The sequence below is a fragment of the Taudactylus pleione genome, unplaced genomic scaffold, assembly GCF_031769625.1.
Source record: "Taudactylus pleione unplaced genomic scaffold, aTauple2 ptg000156l, whole genome shotgun sequence".
In the NCBI taxonomy this organism is placed as follows: Eukaryota; Metazoa; Chordata; class Amphibia; order Anura; family Myobatrachidae; genus Taudactylus; species Taudactylus pleione.
The window spans coordinates 692,502-710,928 of NW_028284558.1; the positions used below are offsets into that span (position 1 = coordinate 692,502).

At 44.2% G+C, this 18,427-nt stretch overlaps 1 protein-coding gene across 1 annotated transcript in view; it reads right to left on the reverse strand.

Moving 5' to 3' along the window:
• Nucleotides 1-2,078, reverse strand: part of WDSUB1 (WD repeat, sterile alpha motif and U-box domain containing 1) — a 64,882-nt gene extending 62,804 nt beyond the window's left edge. The window contains exon 1 of the mRNA XM_088474879.1: nucleotides 1,937-2,078. The gene's annotated coding sequence lies outside the window, so the exon portion shown is untranslated. The remainder of the gene's footprint in view (nucleotides 1-1,936) is intronic.
• Nucleotides 2,079-18,427: the final 16,349 nt, after the last annotated feature.

Here is an 18,427-nt window from a genome sequence, read left to right on the forward strand (position 1 = left end):
CCAAACATTAAAGTTGGCAGTATGGATTCCGGTAGCATTCTCCTGACATCCGCCAAACGTAGATTAGTCCATCAGACTGCCAGATTGTGAAGTGTGATTTGTCACTCCAGAGAAAGCTTCAGCGTGGCAGTCTCATTCTGTGAGCTTGTGTGGCCTAGTGCTTCCCAGCTGAGCAGTAGTAGCTCCTAGTCATTTCAAATGATACAATACAAAAAAAAAAAAAACGAGTTCTGTATGCTACCAGCACAAATTTCACTCAGAAGATTTCACCATTGAGACTCTCATTCATATAGGTGCTCCTTATGATGTAATTACTATGCGTACATTTGATGTGCAGTTTCTCATGTGTGCTTCTTGGTACTGTTCTTGCTTTAATCCATCATATATTGGGTCTTTCTCTATATAGCTCATGTGGTTTTTAGTTTCAAAACAATCCGCTCAAAATGTCTTCTCCTTAGGGAGTACTCCTCCCAACATGCAAATAAATGGAGAAGGAATAGGATAGTGTAAAACCTTTTATTAAGAGTAATTCTAAGGGGGCTAACCCCATAAACCATAAATATAAAGTTCATAGATAAATATATAGATTGGACATAAACCTCAATAACAGCAGAGTTTAAAGGTGATGTTAGCCTGGGCAATGCAGAGTCTGCAATTGTGGCACCTGTCCTGGTCCTTGGTAGGGTATGCGTCTCACCACTCCTCTGCCAACCTGTTTTGACCACCTTGTGGTCTTTTTCAAGGTCATTTCCACTTCACAATAACAGCACTTACAGCTGACCGGGTCAGCTCAAGCATTGGCAGACATTTGACAAACTGACTTGCAGGCAAGGTGGCAGAAAATTACAGCGCATGTTAACCATCACTGAACTCCTCAATACAACCTGTTCAACTCCTAAGGTTTGACTATGGAGATTGCATGGCTGTATGTTTTAGAAGGGGTGTCCTGTCCACAGACATTTGGCCATGTAGTAGGGATGGCCATTGATGGTTACCATCAGTGATTACCATCAATGGCACAAAAACCATCTATGGTGAACCATCGATGGTATGCACCCCTCGATGGCCATCGCTCCCGGGACACGTCAGGCCTCGGGCCAATCAAAAACTGGGGGCGGGCTTAGCAGGTGCCCGAGTGGCTGGAGCTAAGCTCCATCCCGTCAAGAGAAAAAAATAATAGCCATCGGCTCCCACTTGTCCATCAATGGCGGAAAACCATTGGCTCTCTGCCATCTATGGCAAAACCATTGATAGTTAACCATCAATGATTGCCAACTATCAATGATCATCCCTACCATGTAGTATACACTGAATTATCACACCGCAGGGTACCAAGATTAAATAATAAACTATATATAAAAATGGCATAAATAACACAAATAGCAAATTATATTATTTGTTAAAATATAACGATTATGTAGCTATGAAAAAGTTTCATTATTTGTAAATATAAACTTACTGGTTAGTGGCCACTTACAGTCTAGATGGGGTAAAAGGAAACATCATATCATATTGGATCTATCATTTAAAATCAGGAAGGTAAAATCAAAATGTAGCAGAATAGCTGAACGTACATAATAGATATATGGAAATATTTGCTTGATGTCAACACTAGAGAATGACATGATTTACCCAGTCTATGGCATAGACAACGTGTTCAAGAGTAATAATATGTGTATACTTATAAACATAGGTTTGGGGAACTCCAAAATCCCACAATGTGGTCTTGCTTGGACTTGTAGTTCCACCACAGCAGCCTGAGAGCCTGTAAGTGGCACCATCCATCCTGCAGGCAGTTACTGGACAGAGAGCACATTCCAGTTACAGTGCATAGGTGGAGGCTAAAGTGAGTAAATGTGTGAAGGGGACTGAATGATCAGTATATAGGGTTACTATTACCGACATCCAGGCTTGAGCACACGCAGGAAATACTGACCAGACCAGCGCTGCCACCCGCTGCACAACAGACTATGCCGGCCGAGTATGAGCTGTATTGCATCCGGGACCGGTAAGATAAGAAAGGGTTAATCTCCGGGGCGGCATCACGTGATCACTAGGCGGGTCTCAGTCTCAGCCCGGAAGCTAGAGCGTTTACCTGATTGCGTGGCTGCTGCTGACCTACAGGGGGCGGAGCGAGTACAGAGTGGTGACGTCATTGCTGCCCACAGTGCCCCAGTCTCTCTCAGCGTCAGCTGCTGCCTCTGCCATTGTGATAGTATAGTGAATAGTGGTGTGTTTAGGTGTTCCTATGTAGGTAGTGTCAGCTGGCTTTACTCTCATCACAACATGACAGAGTTAGTAAATACATATAGGACTTTTCGCCTACATCGCGTGTTTTTGGCGAAAACACTTTCCGTGCACGTGGCCGCTTTTCCCCCTATTCAATTCCAAAGGACGCGAAAACGCGTCTCGCTGTATCTCAAACAGGCGAAAAGTGCTGTCAGATTTGGGGAAATCATCCTGACACCCCCAAAAGATGCACTGACATTGGGAATCGCTATGGATAGCCCTGCTGAAGGTATTTGGGGTGCTTAAATGCTCTCAATTGCTGCTATTTAGCGTCTTTACACAAGTGGTGAAGAATAGCATTTAGCAGGGTTTTTTATGCAAAAAAAAGTAGTCTCAGCAAATTTGGTGTACATGAAATTGGGTGCAAGCATGGTTAAAGAGGGGTTTTAAAAAACGCACCTTCAGCAAACACCTGCAATAAAATAAAAAAACACCTGGGGCATACATGGGGGACCCCCTGGAGTATATTTCGCTAGTTTTTAAGTTTGTCCCGCAACCTTGAACTTTTTCATCCCCGAAACTAAAGTACTTTTTTGAGGGGATCAATAGTATTTTTTTTAAACTTTATTTTATGCAGATTACATTTGGGGGACTGTCCCAAGGCTGCAGGGGTGTTCCCGCAACTTTGAACCCCAAACCCCCAATTCTGCCTTTTTTCCGCCTCCATTCAGAGGCGACTCTTTTCCGCTGGTTACCAAGCGCAGACTTTTCGCACCGGCGAAAACTCTTTGCAATTGAATACGGCGGAAAGTTTCCGACAGGCGAAATGACGTCCGAGAACGGCTTATCGCCTGCAATTGAATACGGCCCTTAGTGGGTGGAATTCTCTCTGTATTCCCGGGGAGGGAGGTAGTTAAGAGACCGGCAGCCTCTCTATCCTGACGCTGGAATCCCAATAATGGAGTTAAGATAGGCGTCAACGCCTATCTTAATCCCGACGCCGGAATCCAGGAGGATGCGTGCCTGAACGAAGGTAAGCCAGGGCGCCCGTAGTGTTAGGCACGGGAGGGAGGGTTAGGTTTAAGTTAGTTAGCGGGGTTAGTTTTTTGGGGGGGGAGGTTAGGATTAGGCACCCCTAGGGGGAGGGTTAGGGTCAGGCACCACTGGGGGGTTTAGGTTTAGGCTATAAGGGGGGAGGGTTAGGCATGAAGGGGGGAGATTTAGGTTTAGGAACTAACGCAGAGGGTGCGGGATGGGGAGGGTTAGGCTACAAGAAGGGAGGGTTAGGGGGAGGAGGGTAAGTATACTTACTCGACCCGTGCTGGGATACCAACCATCGGGATACCGCTGTCTGTATTGTGACAGGAGGCATCCCGACAGCCGAAATTTCATACCCATTCCCCTGGGGACTATCGAATACTAAACCTGCACTGCAATAGTTATCCCGAATTTCCATCATATTCACTCTATTATAACTGTTACTGTGGGTAATGCATGTGACACATTTTACAAAAAAGTTTTCTAAGAATTCAAATAAATTTGTGCTTATTGTCTTTAATCTATTGAAAGCCGAGCATCTCTATTTTCTGTATTATGCCCCAAAGCCAAAATATGGAAGCACATATTCAGGGTTATGACTGGAGGGACAATCTTATATTGGGGTATGTTGCTATTTGTAGCACCCTAGTTTCTAAGATGGTCCCCTGTTAGGTAGTGGGAAGAAGATATATCACATTCAGGGGGATGTAGTTATGAGACCGGTGGCCGCTATGCCGCCGGTCTCAATCCCTGACATGGGACTTAAATAGTCGTCGAAATACCGCCAACTATCTTAATCCTGACGCCGGAATCCAGAAGGACGACAGCCCGAACAAAGTAAGTCCAGGGCGCCCTTAGTGTTCGCCGCGGGTGGCTTAGGTTTAGGCAGCACAGTGGGATTAGCGTTAGGATGGGGGGGGGGAGGTTAGGGCTAGGCACCACTGGGGGAGGTTAGGCACTAATGGGGGGGGTTAGGGGGTGGGGAGGGTTAGGCTACAAGAAGGGAGGGGGAGAAGGGACAGGGTACCTGACCCCTGTCGGGATACCAACCATAGGGTTGCCGCTGTTGGTATTGTGACAGGCGGCATCCCGACAGCCGGCATTACATACCGATTCCGCATGGTGGACTCAGTAAAGTAGAAACATTCCATTTATTTTATGTATAATAATTTTATTTATAGGGCACCACAAGTGTCCCGCAGCACCCTACAGAGGGCAAAACAATAAGAAAGTACTGGGTAAACCAGTACAGTACATATAGCGCTACAAATCTCCACACTGATGCAATGTGTGCAATTGAAATGTATCGCATCAGCTGAAACCTGTAGCTGTGAGTGTGAACACAAATGACAAGTCTAGGTCATCTGAAAAAAACAAAAGCAGATTGTTGGGGGTCCAGGGGCAGAGACCCCATTGTATTCATCTCCTGAATACACAGGGGTCTCTTCATGTACATTTGCGTTACCGATATCTAACTTACCATTACACTTGGCATGTTTGAAATGCAATATTTTAGTGTCCTAAGTAGGAATTCATGTACACCTACCTACTCTGAGATGCAATCCGGTATCCTGGCTGCCGGCGATCCTGATTTCTCCTTCCTTTCGGTTCATTTCCCGTTCTCTGTGCTTTCTATTTCTTTCTGCGCACGTGCCATCTTTATGGTGCCATCTTTACGGTCCTTTTATTTATTGCGCATGCGGTGCTAGAGATAGCGCTGATTACATAGAGACGCATTCCAAGGAAGCGGCTGCTTGGAGATAAAGGGGGTGGAGCTAGAACAGAACTGCCTGATAGACAGGGAAGTATTCAACTTCCCTGCCCTTAACATATAAACAAACAGTTAACGCCGTCCACAAACAGCGAATCTGAAACAGCCATTCTTTTTTAAAAGTGTGGTGATGTGATGCATGCACGAAGCCGAGGTGCGGCTGGAGAAATAATAACTTTCCCTACGGTATCCCTGTCTATGAATGGACGAAAGCAGTGATAAGCCCTTGTCTCTATGAATAGACCCCACAGTATTAGCTATTTTAATGTGACAATATACTGGCTTTCTTTTCCCTTTAATGCCCGTATTTAATTTGAAACTGCGTTTTCGCCTCTGCCGGCGAAATCCCGTTTTCGCCAACATTGCCAGTTTGGAGGTGAAAACTTTTCGCGCGCGTGCCTGCTATATCCCCGTATTTGATTTGACAGTAGGCAAAAATTTTTAAAAGTGGTCCCATCAAATTTGGGGTACATGAAAATGGGTACTAGCATATTTTTAAGTCCCTAAACGCATTTTTGAAAAATTCTGCAAAAATGCACCTGCCTGCGGCTATTAGAAACCCCGACTTCCTTCAGGAGATAAAAATGGGGGTACCCATAGTGATTCCCCCATGTCTACACATCTTTAGGGGGTTCCCTGGAATATTTCCCGAAATTCCCATTGTGTTGTACCTGTAAAAAAAAAGTGTTAAAAATAATTAAAAGAAATGACATAGGGCCCCCCCCCCCCCAAAAGCCAAACCAGCCCCAGGCTTGCCAGCCAGTCCTGGTTTCTAAAAATATGGGGAACAAAATGTGGGTTCCACCGTATTTTAGAAACCAACACCAGGCTGCAGGGACCAGTCCTGGTTTTAAATATAGGGGGAAAAAAAGACTTGGGGATCCCCCTATATTTAAGACCAGCATCAGACCCAACCGACTGAGGTGTAATGCCACAGCCAGGAGACCCAATCACCAGGGCTCCAGGTCCAAAGCATTAGCACCCCAAGTCGGTCAGCACAAGCCGGTGATCTCGGAGGAGTCGGGGACCCCCCAAAGAAGGGTCCCCCCCTCTTGAGCACCACAGGCTTACGCTGAAGCCCGTCGCTCTTCCCCATACCCCTGGAGTAGTGGGTATGGGGATAATGGGGGGGGCAAATAATGTAAAACTATTGTATTTTACAGTGGAACTACAAGTGCCAGCATGCCTACCATTTTGCACTTGTGGAACTACAAGTGCCAGCAAACATGCGGCACCTGTAACTTCACTGTAAAATAAATAAATAAAGACAAAACACACACCGTGGTTAGTATAACTTTATTACACACACCTACCCATTCACACATACGTACCTATACCAGATGTTTCTGTCCCCTTGTCCAGTAGAAAGTCATTAATGACTGGCCCTGCAAACAAAAAAAACACCTATATTCTGGTGCTGGTCTCCGCAGTAATCCATGAACTTGACAAAACAAAAAAACTAGATCACGAACCACGTACCCAGGATCTGAATGTGTGTTGCCACACATACAGATCCCTCCTGAATGCCAGCTGACGGGACTGCACGGGGCTTGCATGTCCCGACAGCCAATCAGTGGGCGCGCTGACTGTAGAGTGGCCGCTGATTGGCTCTGGCTACTGACAGTTCCCACGTGGGAACTGTCAGGTGAGAACTATCACGTGGGAGCTGTCAGTTATACTAATCCCGGTGTGTCTGTTTTGTCTTTATTTAACTATTTATTTTACAGTGAAGTTACAGGTGCTGCATGTCTGCTGGCACTTGTAGTTCCACAAGTGCAAAATGGCAGGCATGCTGGCACTTGTAGTTCCACTGTAAAATACAATAGTTTTACATTATTTGACCCACCCATTGCCCCCATACCCACCGCTCCAGGGGTATGGGGAAGAGCTCCGGGCTTCAGCGTAAGCCTGTGGTGCTCGGGAGGGACCTGGAGCCCTGGTGATTGGGTCTCCGGGCTGTGGCATTACACCCCAGTCGGTTGGGTCTGGTGCTGGTCTTAAATATAGGGGGATCCCCATGTATTTTTTTTCCCCCTATATTTAAAACCAGGACTGGTCCCTGCAGCCTGGTGTTGGTTTCTAAAATACAGTGGAACCCTACACATTTTGTTCCCCGTATTTTGAGAAACCAGGACTGGCTGGCAAGCCTGGGGCTGGTTTGGCTTTTGGGGGGGGCCCTATGTAATTTTTTTAAAAACTTTTAACCCGTTTTTTTACAGGTACAACACAATGGGAATATTCCAGGGACTCCCCTAAAGATGTGTAGACATAGGGGATGACAAAGGGTACCCACGTTTTTATCTCCTGAAGGAAGTTGTGGTTTCTAATAGCCGCGGCAGGTGCATAAATGCGGCTTTGAATAAGGTGATGCAGAAGAGCATTTAGAAGGTTTTTTTAGGGAAAAATAACTATGGCCAGCAAATTTGGGATACTTGAAAATGGGTTTCAGCATATTTTAAAGTTGCTAAAGTGATTATAAAAAATCATGAAAAACCCACCTGCTGCAATGAAAAAAACACTTAGGGCATACTTTGGGACCCCCCCCAGAGTCAAGTTCGCTAGTTTTCAACTTACATTGCATTCCGCCTAGGCGGAAAGTCTTCCAAATTGAATACGGGGTGAAAGCCAAACAGGCGAAAATTATGTCATCGGCGAAAATTTTTCGCCGAAAACGACTTTTCGCTGCAACATGAATACGGGCCTAAGCCGGAGAACGATACCATAGAGACATTTATGAAAAGTCTTTAAGGTGCCTGGATGGGAAAATAAATAATGCATATAACAACCTACAGTGGTTTCTCCAATGTCTGTGAAGGTTATTTAGTAGAAGCAAAATGGAGATTTGCACTAGTGCCTAGATTTCTGTTAAAATGGTCAGGAGCAGAGGTATGCACTGTCTGATAGCTAGGGCTCACTAGTTACAGACTAGGCAGGGTCGCAGAGAGCAGGTACTAATCACCCGGAGGAGCCCCCTCCCTCTTACCTGTCAGCAGTCCAGCACACGCTGCTGTGTGCTGGACTGCAGTGGGAGACTGAGAAGCAGCAGTCTCCTCTCCTCTGCCTGTGGAGGGAGCGATCACACTGATCATGCCCTCCCACCCCTGGATTTGCGCCGGTCTGAGGGGCTCACAGCGCCCCCCTCCCAGTGTGCAGGGGGTGTGACCATGCCTCCTGTGATTAGGCCACACCCCCTCATCAGTAATGGGGCCCGGGCCAGCTCTTAACAGCTCTGGTTGATTTAGGAGCAAGACTTCGATAATTCTGAGCTGGCCAAGATCTCATCTCGTCCACTACTATAAATGAGATGCATTTTGTACCGTCCACTCACCCTATGGTGTAAAAAAAGGGGAAAATCAGAATCACCCTCTGAGTCACATTGTCAGACTGTGGCACATAGAGACACACGTAGCACCCAGTTTTGTAAGCACATGGACTTGCAGGCAATGTTTTATAAGAGAACATTTTGTACCAAACATTGCACTTTGGGAAATCTCATTTCTAGGTTCACTTCGACCAATGTGATAAACACACAAAAATCATTCTCATGATTAAAGCAAGACATAAAAAAGGGTAAAGCCTGGACTATGTGAAGAGAACAAAGGAAACGTTTAAATGTTGGGGAAAGTGGTTGTGCATCATACAAAGTGGTAAACAAGTACTTGTAAACATAAAGAAGCATGTGGGTCCACACTTTTTGCGTTAGTAAATTAACTTTATTATCTTTGGAAGGTAACCTAAAACTTGCATGACAAAGCAAATTCCTGTATAACCCGGGGACTGCTGTCAGTCAGATGATACTCAGTCACCGCCTACTGCTCAATTTTTATCAGTTTATGCAAAGTCCATAAATATCTTTATGAAAGGAATTTGTTCTAAGGGCCTGATTCAGACTTGGGAATAGATTAAGATAGAGCAGGTAACTGTGTACCTAGACGAACCATGCTACAATTAGAGATGTGCGCCGACCCCCATGTTTTGGTTTTAGATCTGTATCTCCTCTGGTTTTGGATCTGGATTGGTTTTGCCAAAACAGCCCTTCCGTGTTTTTTTTTGTTTTTGGATCTGTATTTTTTTTTTAAATCATAAAAACAGCTAAAATCACATAAAATGGGCCTGTTTTTGTTCCTACAGTATTATTAACTTCAATAACATTTATTTCCACTCATTTCCAGTCAATTTTGACCACCTCACAGCTCACAATATTGATTTTTTTTCATTTAGTTAAGGGCCAAAAGGTTGCATCCAATTAGCCGGCTAACTAAGCTAAGCGACAGCAGTGGGCGGCACTAACATGTGGAAGTTCAGCTTCGAACATGGCACAGAGTACCATTGCAGTGGTAGACAAGATGGCAGTTCAATAAAATATACGACCCCTAGAAATTTTAAAAACCAAGAATGTTTTTCTTAACTAGGTCAGAGGCCCAACGGAGTTGGAATGTTTATGGACTGAAGACAGGAAAAGGACGGAAGGATTGATTAGTTTTTAATTTATTTAATTTAATATTTTGATTCTTAGAAAAATTTATGAGGGAAGATCAATCTAGGCTGAAGTTCTTCAGTCTCTAAAAGACCTCTTTGATTTGGAGGAGATTTTTTAATTTTTATACATCATGATCTAATACAAAAAATGAGGTGGCCTTGCTTGTGGAGGTGCTGCTAGAACATACTGTAAACAGACGTTTACTAGTTTGTACTCAGGGAGGTTGTTAGGGATAATAGGACCAAGACTTGCTGTTTACATCAGAGGAAAGCAGCCTGTAGTTTTCCGCCCACCACATCAATTTGGTGATTCAGAATGTTCTTTAAAAAAATGAAAGGGGCATGCAGGAGATGCTGTCTGGCCATTACAATGTCTGGATATTCATAAACCATAAAATTAAAAATGTCAGGCAGCAATGCACCAAACAACACATAATGCAAAGAAAAGAGGTGCAAGATGGAATTGTCCTTGGGCCTTCCCAGCCACCCTTATGTTGTATATATGAAACAGGACATTCACAGTTTAACAAACCAATCACTTCAGCGACAGGGACTGCCACTTGTGGCTGAAATTATTGGTTTGTTTGGACCGCCACACAAAACAAGCTGCCAATGCACAGTGGACAATGGTGGCAATGATCCCATACACAAACTGGCTTTACAAAATAGGTAAGATCAGATGTCGTCATCCCCATCAGTGTGTACATCCTCATCTTCACACAATATTAATTCGACCCCGCTGGAATCCACCATTACAGACGCTTCTGTATTTTTTTTTACTTAATTGCTGGTAAAGGTCTTCCTCATGGAATTTGTAATTCATTTTGATGAACATCATCTTTTCTACATTTTGGGGAAGAAATCTCCTGGTTCCTGGCTGCGCTGAAAACTCTTTCAGAGTACACACTGGAGGGTGGGCAACTTAAGTAAAGCAAAGCCAGTTTGTGTAAGGTACTCCAAATTGCCTCTTTTTCCTACCAGTAGGGAAACGGACTGTCTGACATGCCTATTTGGATGCTATCCCTAAAATAATCATCCACCATTCTCTGAATGGTGACCGTATCAGCCAAAGTCACAGTAGACATGTCACTCATTGTAGTCAGTTCTTTCAGACCCAACCAGATGTCATTAGTGTTTGCTGACTGATCTGCATCACTGCCAGCAGTGGGTCTCTTAGGAAATTTAGTTTTCCTACTCCAGGGTCCTTAGGGATTCACAGGGATACCTTAGGGTATAGGCAAGGGCTTGTCCATGGGCACAACGCAGTTAAAGCTGTCATCCCAGGAAGCACCGAGCCCCCTCCTATACCCTGCCCCCAGGCCAAGGCACCTTAGTTTCAGTAGGTGCTCGGCCGGAGCTGGGTTACCGCACAGGGGGTCTGTGTGTTCTCGGTACAGTACTGTCAGGGTGGGAATTTGTCTCACAGTTTTAAGTGTTTATTACTGTGGGTAGGTCACATACCAAATATGTCCAGTAATCACTCTGGGCTTGATTTAGAGCCCCTCACAAATGCTATGCGCTCGCAAGCGGGTCGATGATGGGGCATTGTGCACGGGCGGCGTGCGCAATGCGTGTGCGCGAGCCCCGGAGCGAGTGAGAATTTCACTCACTCCGTGGGCTCACTACAAACGGGGTGGCTGTCGATGTTGATCGACAGCTAATCCCGTTTTGTAGGTGGGGAGGGGGGGTGGCTGGACAAACGGAGGCATTCCTGAAGGAACGCCTGCCGTTTGTGGGTGGCTCTACTGACATCACACGTGATGTCAGTGGTGAGCTTCCTGCTCTACTGCAAGGGTCTCGTCGCAAGCCCGATGGTCGCGACCATAACCTGGCCACTTAGCGAGCGGCCAGGAGGCCAGGTCAAAAAAAAAAAGTGGCCGCCCTGATTCAGAGCGAGCGCTCGCTTCTTGCGAGTGCCTCTGAATCATGCCCTCTGTGTCTATGGGAGCACCTCTCCTATTTTCCTGCTCTAGGTGCAAGGCAAGTGTGGGGGAGGGTGCGGTACTTCAGAATGGTATATGTACTACATGTTTAACCCTTACTGGTACCTCTGCTGTACCCAGCACCTCACAGGAACCCCCATGGCCTTCCTTTGAACAAGCCCTGAATATCCTTGTGAATAGGTTAACAGCCCCCCCTGCATTTCCCCATATTAGGGGTTGCGGGACAGATGGTGGTGGCGCAGTGTCCCCCTCAGCAGGTTCTTCCTCCGGTGGAACCTGTTTGGGCGCAGTCTGTGTCTGCTATGGCGCAGAATATTGCAGAGCAGGAGCCAAGACCTGCTAAAAGACTGCTACTGTCATTTCCATCTACACAGTTTGATGATGACAGGTCGTCTGATGATGGAGAGATTCTGGATATGTCGGACACCGACACTCCTCAATTAGGGGTGGAAGTTAAGTCCAAAATATATATGTCCGTACGGCCATGGTTATTACTGATGACACGCTACCTGCAACACCTACACATGCTTATTTTAAGGATGTTAGAGGTGCTGCAGCGGTTTTTCCCCTATCTGGTCAGCTAGTGGATCACTTGGAGGAGGCGTGGAAATCTCCGGGTAAGAGGTTTCAGCCTCAAAAACACCTGGTGCGTGCATACCCCTTTGCAGAGGATTATTTCACTAAATGGGAGTCTCCTCAGGTGAATTCTCATGTGACACGCTTAGTAAAGAGCGCGACTCTACCTATGCCGTCAATGTCTTCTCAGACAGACGCTACAGACTGTAAGGTGGAAGTGTGTCTTAAATCTATCCCCTTGCAGGGGGAGCATCCAGGCCAGCTATGGCAGTCTGCTGGGTGGCCCAGGCTATGGAAAGATGGGCAGACGCATTGGAAGCATCGTTTGCTTCGGAGGATACCAGTGAACAGGTGGTGTTAGTAGGTAATCCCCGGGATTCTGCTACGTACATTAATGAAGCGGCCTTGGACCTTAGTCTTCTGACTTCTAGGATTTCCGTGGAGGCCGTGTCTGCTCGCCGCTCCTTGTGGTTACGTTCCTGGAGGGTGAATGCCGAATCCAAAAAGGGTTTGGAATCCTTACCTTATAATGTCCAGGATGACGACTCCATTATTATCAGGCCTGCCGACAAGGGCGGTGGGGTCATCATCCTGGACAGATCGGAGTATATGAAGGAGTTGTTCAGACAGTTGAATGATTGTATATACTACAAAGTACTACTTACTGATCCTACTACTGAATTTAAATTAGAATTACACAAACTTCTTACCGATGCCTTGACGGATAGAGTAATAACTAGGGAAGAACTTAACTTTATATTTACACGTTATCCTATCACTCCTATTTTTTATTATTTACCTAAAATTCACAAATACCTCACTACACCCCCCGGTCATCCTATTATTTCTGGAATTAATTCTCTTACATCTAATTTGTCACTTTATGTTGATCACTTTCTCTCTCTGAGATCGCACATTAGAGACACCATACACCTATTGAAACAAATAGAGAATGTATACTGGCATCCGGGGTGTGGATTTCTCACCCTGGACGTCCAGTCCTTATATACTAATATCCCACATGAGAGAGGCATTTTAGCCGTAGAAAACACACTTATGAGAGATGTTGCGGTATCAGAGAGACAACGTAACTTTCTTTTGGATTCAATTAATTTTATATTAACTCACAATTATTTTTTGTTTGATTCCACATATTTTCTTCAGGTGCTTGGCACTGCCATGGGAACCAGGTTCACCCCGAGTTTTGCGAACCTATATATGGGCGCATTTGAAGATCAATACATTTGGAATGGACCATTCAGGGCGAACCTGGTTTTCTATGGCAGATTCATTGATGATTTGATTTTCATTTGGGATGGGGATTATGATTCGGTTGTTAAATTCACTGATTATTTAAACACCAATAACATGAATCTGCACTTCACTTTTACTTTTAGTCACGTTTCAGTTGATTTCCTTGATGTCACTCTCTCTGTTGAGGGAAATAGGATTATTTCCACTCTATATACTAAGATGGTTGATTGCTGCTCCTATTTGCATTATAGGAGTGGACATCACCATCCGTGGGTTAACACTATACCCAAAAGTCAGATGGGTCGCATTATTAGGCATTGTACCAATGAGACAGATTTTGAATTTCATGCTAAGAAATTGGAAACCAACTTTTTGGATAAAGGCTATCCTTTAACTCTTATTAATGAAGCTAAAGCACATGCTCTTGAAAGAGGAAAGAATACTAATGACTCTATTTCAAATAGCAATGGAAGTCTAGAGATCACTAGAACTAGTGATGAGACATCGCCTAATAATACAAAAATAGATTCCTCTATTTTTTTTATTTCACAATTTAACAACGAATCTAGACGAATCCGATCAATTATTAATAGAAATTATACAACACTACTTAATGATCCCATTCTGTCCTCACCTACAATTGTGTTTAAAAAGAATTGCAACCTTTGCAGTTTTTTGGCACCTAGCATGCTGAAAACTGAACCAACCCAGGAAGCCATTTCCACCTGGCTTCCCACCAGACTGACCATTTGCTATCAGTGCAACCACTCGAGGTGTCTTACTTGTGGATATATTTGTAATAAAGTAAAAACATTTTCCTCAGTCATGAACGAAATTGAATATACTATAAAAGATTTCATCAATTGTCAATCAGAGTATATTATATATGTGCTTAGATGCACATGTCCGAAACAATACATCGGACATACTACAAGATCATTGAAGGAGAGATTCAGAGAACATCGCAATAACATCCTTAAAGATCTGATGACACATAGTGTCTCCCGCCACTTTGTGGAACACCACAATAGCGATCCCAAAGAAATCTCTATCTTGGGGATATAAACTGTCAAACATACCCCAAGAGGTGGCAACCGCTACAGGAAACTCTGCCAAGCAGAATTTGAATGGATATTCAAGCTTCAGACATTGGCCCCAGATGGGCTGAATGAAGCTTTTGAATTTTTGGACTGATTTCGGAATTGCGGCGGGGGGTCGCCGTCTGCCATCTGCATGTACTGTCTGGTCAGCGGAGGGAGCATTGCGCCCACCGGCCGCTCCCCCGACATCTCTCCATTATACCTTTCTTTATTTATACACATTTTTTCATATTTCCACTATTTCTAATATTCAATCCAACAATTTAATAGTTCATCAGTCTCGCTATGGAGAATTTTTATTCCTCCCTAGCTCCCTCTTTTTCTCCTTATTCCTATTAGTTGTTTTGCTTTGGGTCCGAAACATGTTTCAAGCACACTCTGGATCAATACATTTCATTAGGATTTGTGTGCGCATATATATTTTTATATATGTGTGTGTGTGGTATTAAACATACACATAGTTCTTTTTGTTCATATAGTATATATTTTTACTTTTTACAAATTTTTTCTTTTCCCCAATTTTCAAGACAAATCTTTTTGTTTGTTCTCACTCTTGACTTGGGTAGTTTCATGTTATTTGTATATGTAGCATATTTCCCTATCTAGTGTCACTATCACTTTGTGACACTTTTTTATACATCCTTGTGTGTATATTTTATGTTAGCACTTTAGGTGTCATTTGTCTTCTCATTTTTCATTTATGTAAATTTTCGGGCTATATGCCGATCACTGATAATATTAATATTGTATTGACGTTTTTTAGATACTCTCAATATTTTTCTATTGTTATTGCTAATTTATGATTGAGATATTTCATATATATATATATATCATGCTATGTAATTTATTTTCAGCCTTTATATAAATGTATAATTATTCTTTTTATCATTATCTACCATGCATTTGTTCATATAATGTATGTTTACACATTTATGTGTGTATATACGTATTTTGTTTTGTTTTTATTTAGATAATTTATTTTATTTCTGATCTATATATGTATTTGGTTCTCTGCTTACATTTATATACTTATATTGCTATATGGACTCGTTCTTTATCCATTATCCTATTACCATGTCTTCACAAATCTAAGCACTATTTAATGGATATGTTGTTCTAAGTCTCAAGGATTGACATACCTGCCTTTCTTCAATTAAAATTGATTAGATTTGTAATGCTCCCTATATTAGGGAGGGACTTTCACTATGGGCACTCAGCTTGAAAAAGTCCCGGGACGAAACGCGTAGCTGCCCATCCTGTTTCACCGCTGTTTCTGCTGTCACCGGTACCACTACCCTCACCTGTACACCTGTGCACCCACCGTCTCCTCCATGCTGTAGTTACTTCCAAGTCACGGCCGCACCCTCCAGACTTGCTTAATTCGGACGGCTTTATCACAACGTGAGTACACCAGAAACAGATGAAAATGGTCGTCAGACAAGTTTGTTAAATATTTGATCTAAACAATTTGTTCAAACAACAGTTTTCGTCCATTTTCCGGCGGTTGGGAGCAAATTGCTGATTGTCATTTGCTTTCATATCTTACCAGATTTTCATTCCAACCAATCAACTAGTTGGATGGTTGGACAGAAAATCTTTACGTGTGTACCCAGCTTTAGTCCCAGGACTTTTATTGGAAGCTGACAAAAGCTTTTGAGGGTGGTATTGATGAACTACCACACCCCAGTTGAAAAAATTAGCGCCCGTGGTCACAAATTGTCCAGCTTAAACTTTAAATTGTATGACCTTGGCAGAGACTGTCCTCCATCAGCCACCATAAGTCACAAGAGATAACCTGTAGAGTTGGTGGGACAGGTTGTGATGAGATGTATTCCATCTTGTTAACAACTTTCTCAGGAATTTTCAATTGAAACTTAGGGCCTGATTCAGAGCCGGACGCAATTAGCGCTCGCTCGTTCAGAAAAAGGGGGTGGCTATTCAAATGATCCATTCGCTCTTTGCTGTCTGTTGACGCCTCCATATCTGAATGAGCGAACAAAACTTGCGGACGTTTATTTGAAAAATACGCCCCCCGGCCGCTCGCATCATACGTCATGTCCGCTATTTATTAGATTAATCGAGTACATCGAACAGCGTATGAACTGCTCGCTATTCTTGTGGTTGCAAGCAGTTTTGACTATAAAACCAGGTGACGTGGTCAATGACGCTGCTGTTGTAATTATGCACACCCATAAAACGCCCGTTTTGACCTTTAAGCACGCCTGCGTTCTTAATTCCACTCTCCGTTTTCAAGCACCTTCCCGTTACCACCCACATACACCTCCTCCTGTCACTCAAAGTAGCAGGCATTCGCTATATAGCGAACAAAAGATTTACGGCCGCACTGACTGGTTCGCACATGCGTATTATAAACCGTACGCATGCGCAGAAGTGCGAACATCGCTCGGAACGAGCGTACTGCCGCTTACGAGCGGCTCTGAATCAGGCCCTTAGTCAGCTGGACTGCCTCCAAAGTAGACACAATCATTTCCTGAAGCTCCCTTGGCTAAACAAACTACAGACAGGTTCTACTACAAAATTATTTAGCGCAGGCCTGGCCAACCAGTGGCTCTCCAGCTGTTGTGACACCACAAGTCCCAGCATGCTTTACCAGCTGATCAGTGGGAGGGTATGCTGGGACTTGTAGTTTCACAAAAGCTGGAGACCCACGGGTTGGCCAGGACTGTGTTAGAGAGATAGCAGAAACCTGTCTGTAGTAGAAATTAAACACTAGATCACAGATGATACTGGTTGTGCAAAGTGCCCGTCTGTTTCTTACCATACCAAGTCTGTCCTCCAATCCATAAAGTGAGACCGGGAACTAGCACATTGACTTAAATGGAATAGAATCAATAATTCTTGTAGATTCTGGAGGGTATGAAAGTGGCAGAAATACAGCAGGATTAACCACTTGCCTGGCATGGTTGCAGTATTTGCAACCATGCCAGGCAGTATGTTAACTCGGCTGTCGGAAGATAAATCCAGAAGAAGCCAATATCAGAGGGACCTCTGGGCCCCTCTCTATTCCTGCACCCTCCCCTAGTGTCTGGCGTGTTGCTGATCGGTCAGCACTGCAGGATCCCCCACCCGGCGGCTGCAGAAAAGAGCAGCCACCAGGGAAATGTAAGTTCACCATCCCTCAGTGTGTTCCTGGAGGCTGCTCAGAGGTGCAAACGCTAGGGAAATGAAAGTCGCAATGGTCGTGATGTTCTGAACATCGATGCTCTGATATATCGATGACCTGTATAACAATTATTTTTTTTTTTTTATAAAATTGATCTATTTCAAACATGAAAAAACCTGGCAATTTCTAAACGGTTTTTGAGATAAAACAAATTGCCAGTTCAGTGGTAAGAGTAGTGTTCAATGCAGCATCAGTGATGTGTTTTCATGCATACTGATTATGTGCAAACAACCCTAAGATAGCTAAGGTCTGGGCCCAAGCTGGAGCGGATGGGAATACTGACTAATACTTCCTATAGTGCTGCCTGTTGCAGTGCCCACAAATACTGCACATCTTTATTATTACACTGCAGTTTAGAGTTCAGTTAGCACACGCCTCTCCCAAATCTAAGGCCCCGATTCTGAGTCAGCTGCGTCTTATGCTAATGCCGCGGCCGATGTCTTCTAACCTGACCTGAAATGACCACTTGCAGCATCTTTCAGATGGTGCATTTCCTTCACGGCTCATCTTTAGACGCCACCATCGGTGCCCCAGCCCTATGGCAGGTGCAGTCTCTCCATCTGGCCAAGGCCTTCAAAGTGAGCATCTGTGCACCTTTGGACTGTGATTCACCCGTGACAAACCCACATCTGCTTAGCACCCCCATGTAACCTCCCAGAAAATGTCCACTGAAATTCACAGCTTCTTGCGTCCAAATCTGTGCTGCGTCTCCGTGCAATAACAATCGGGACGCTTGTGCTGTGCAACTCAAACACATGTGCAGGCCAACTGCGTGTGGCATCGACACTGCGGGCACCTCTGAATCAGGCCTTAAATCTCTCTGCACAATTTAAATCTGCCACACCTGCAAGGC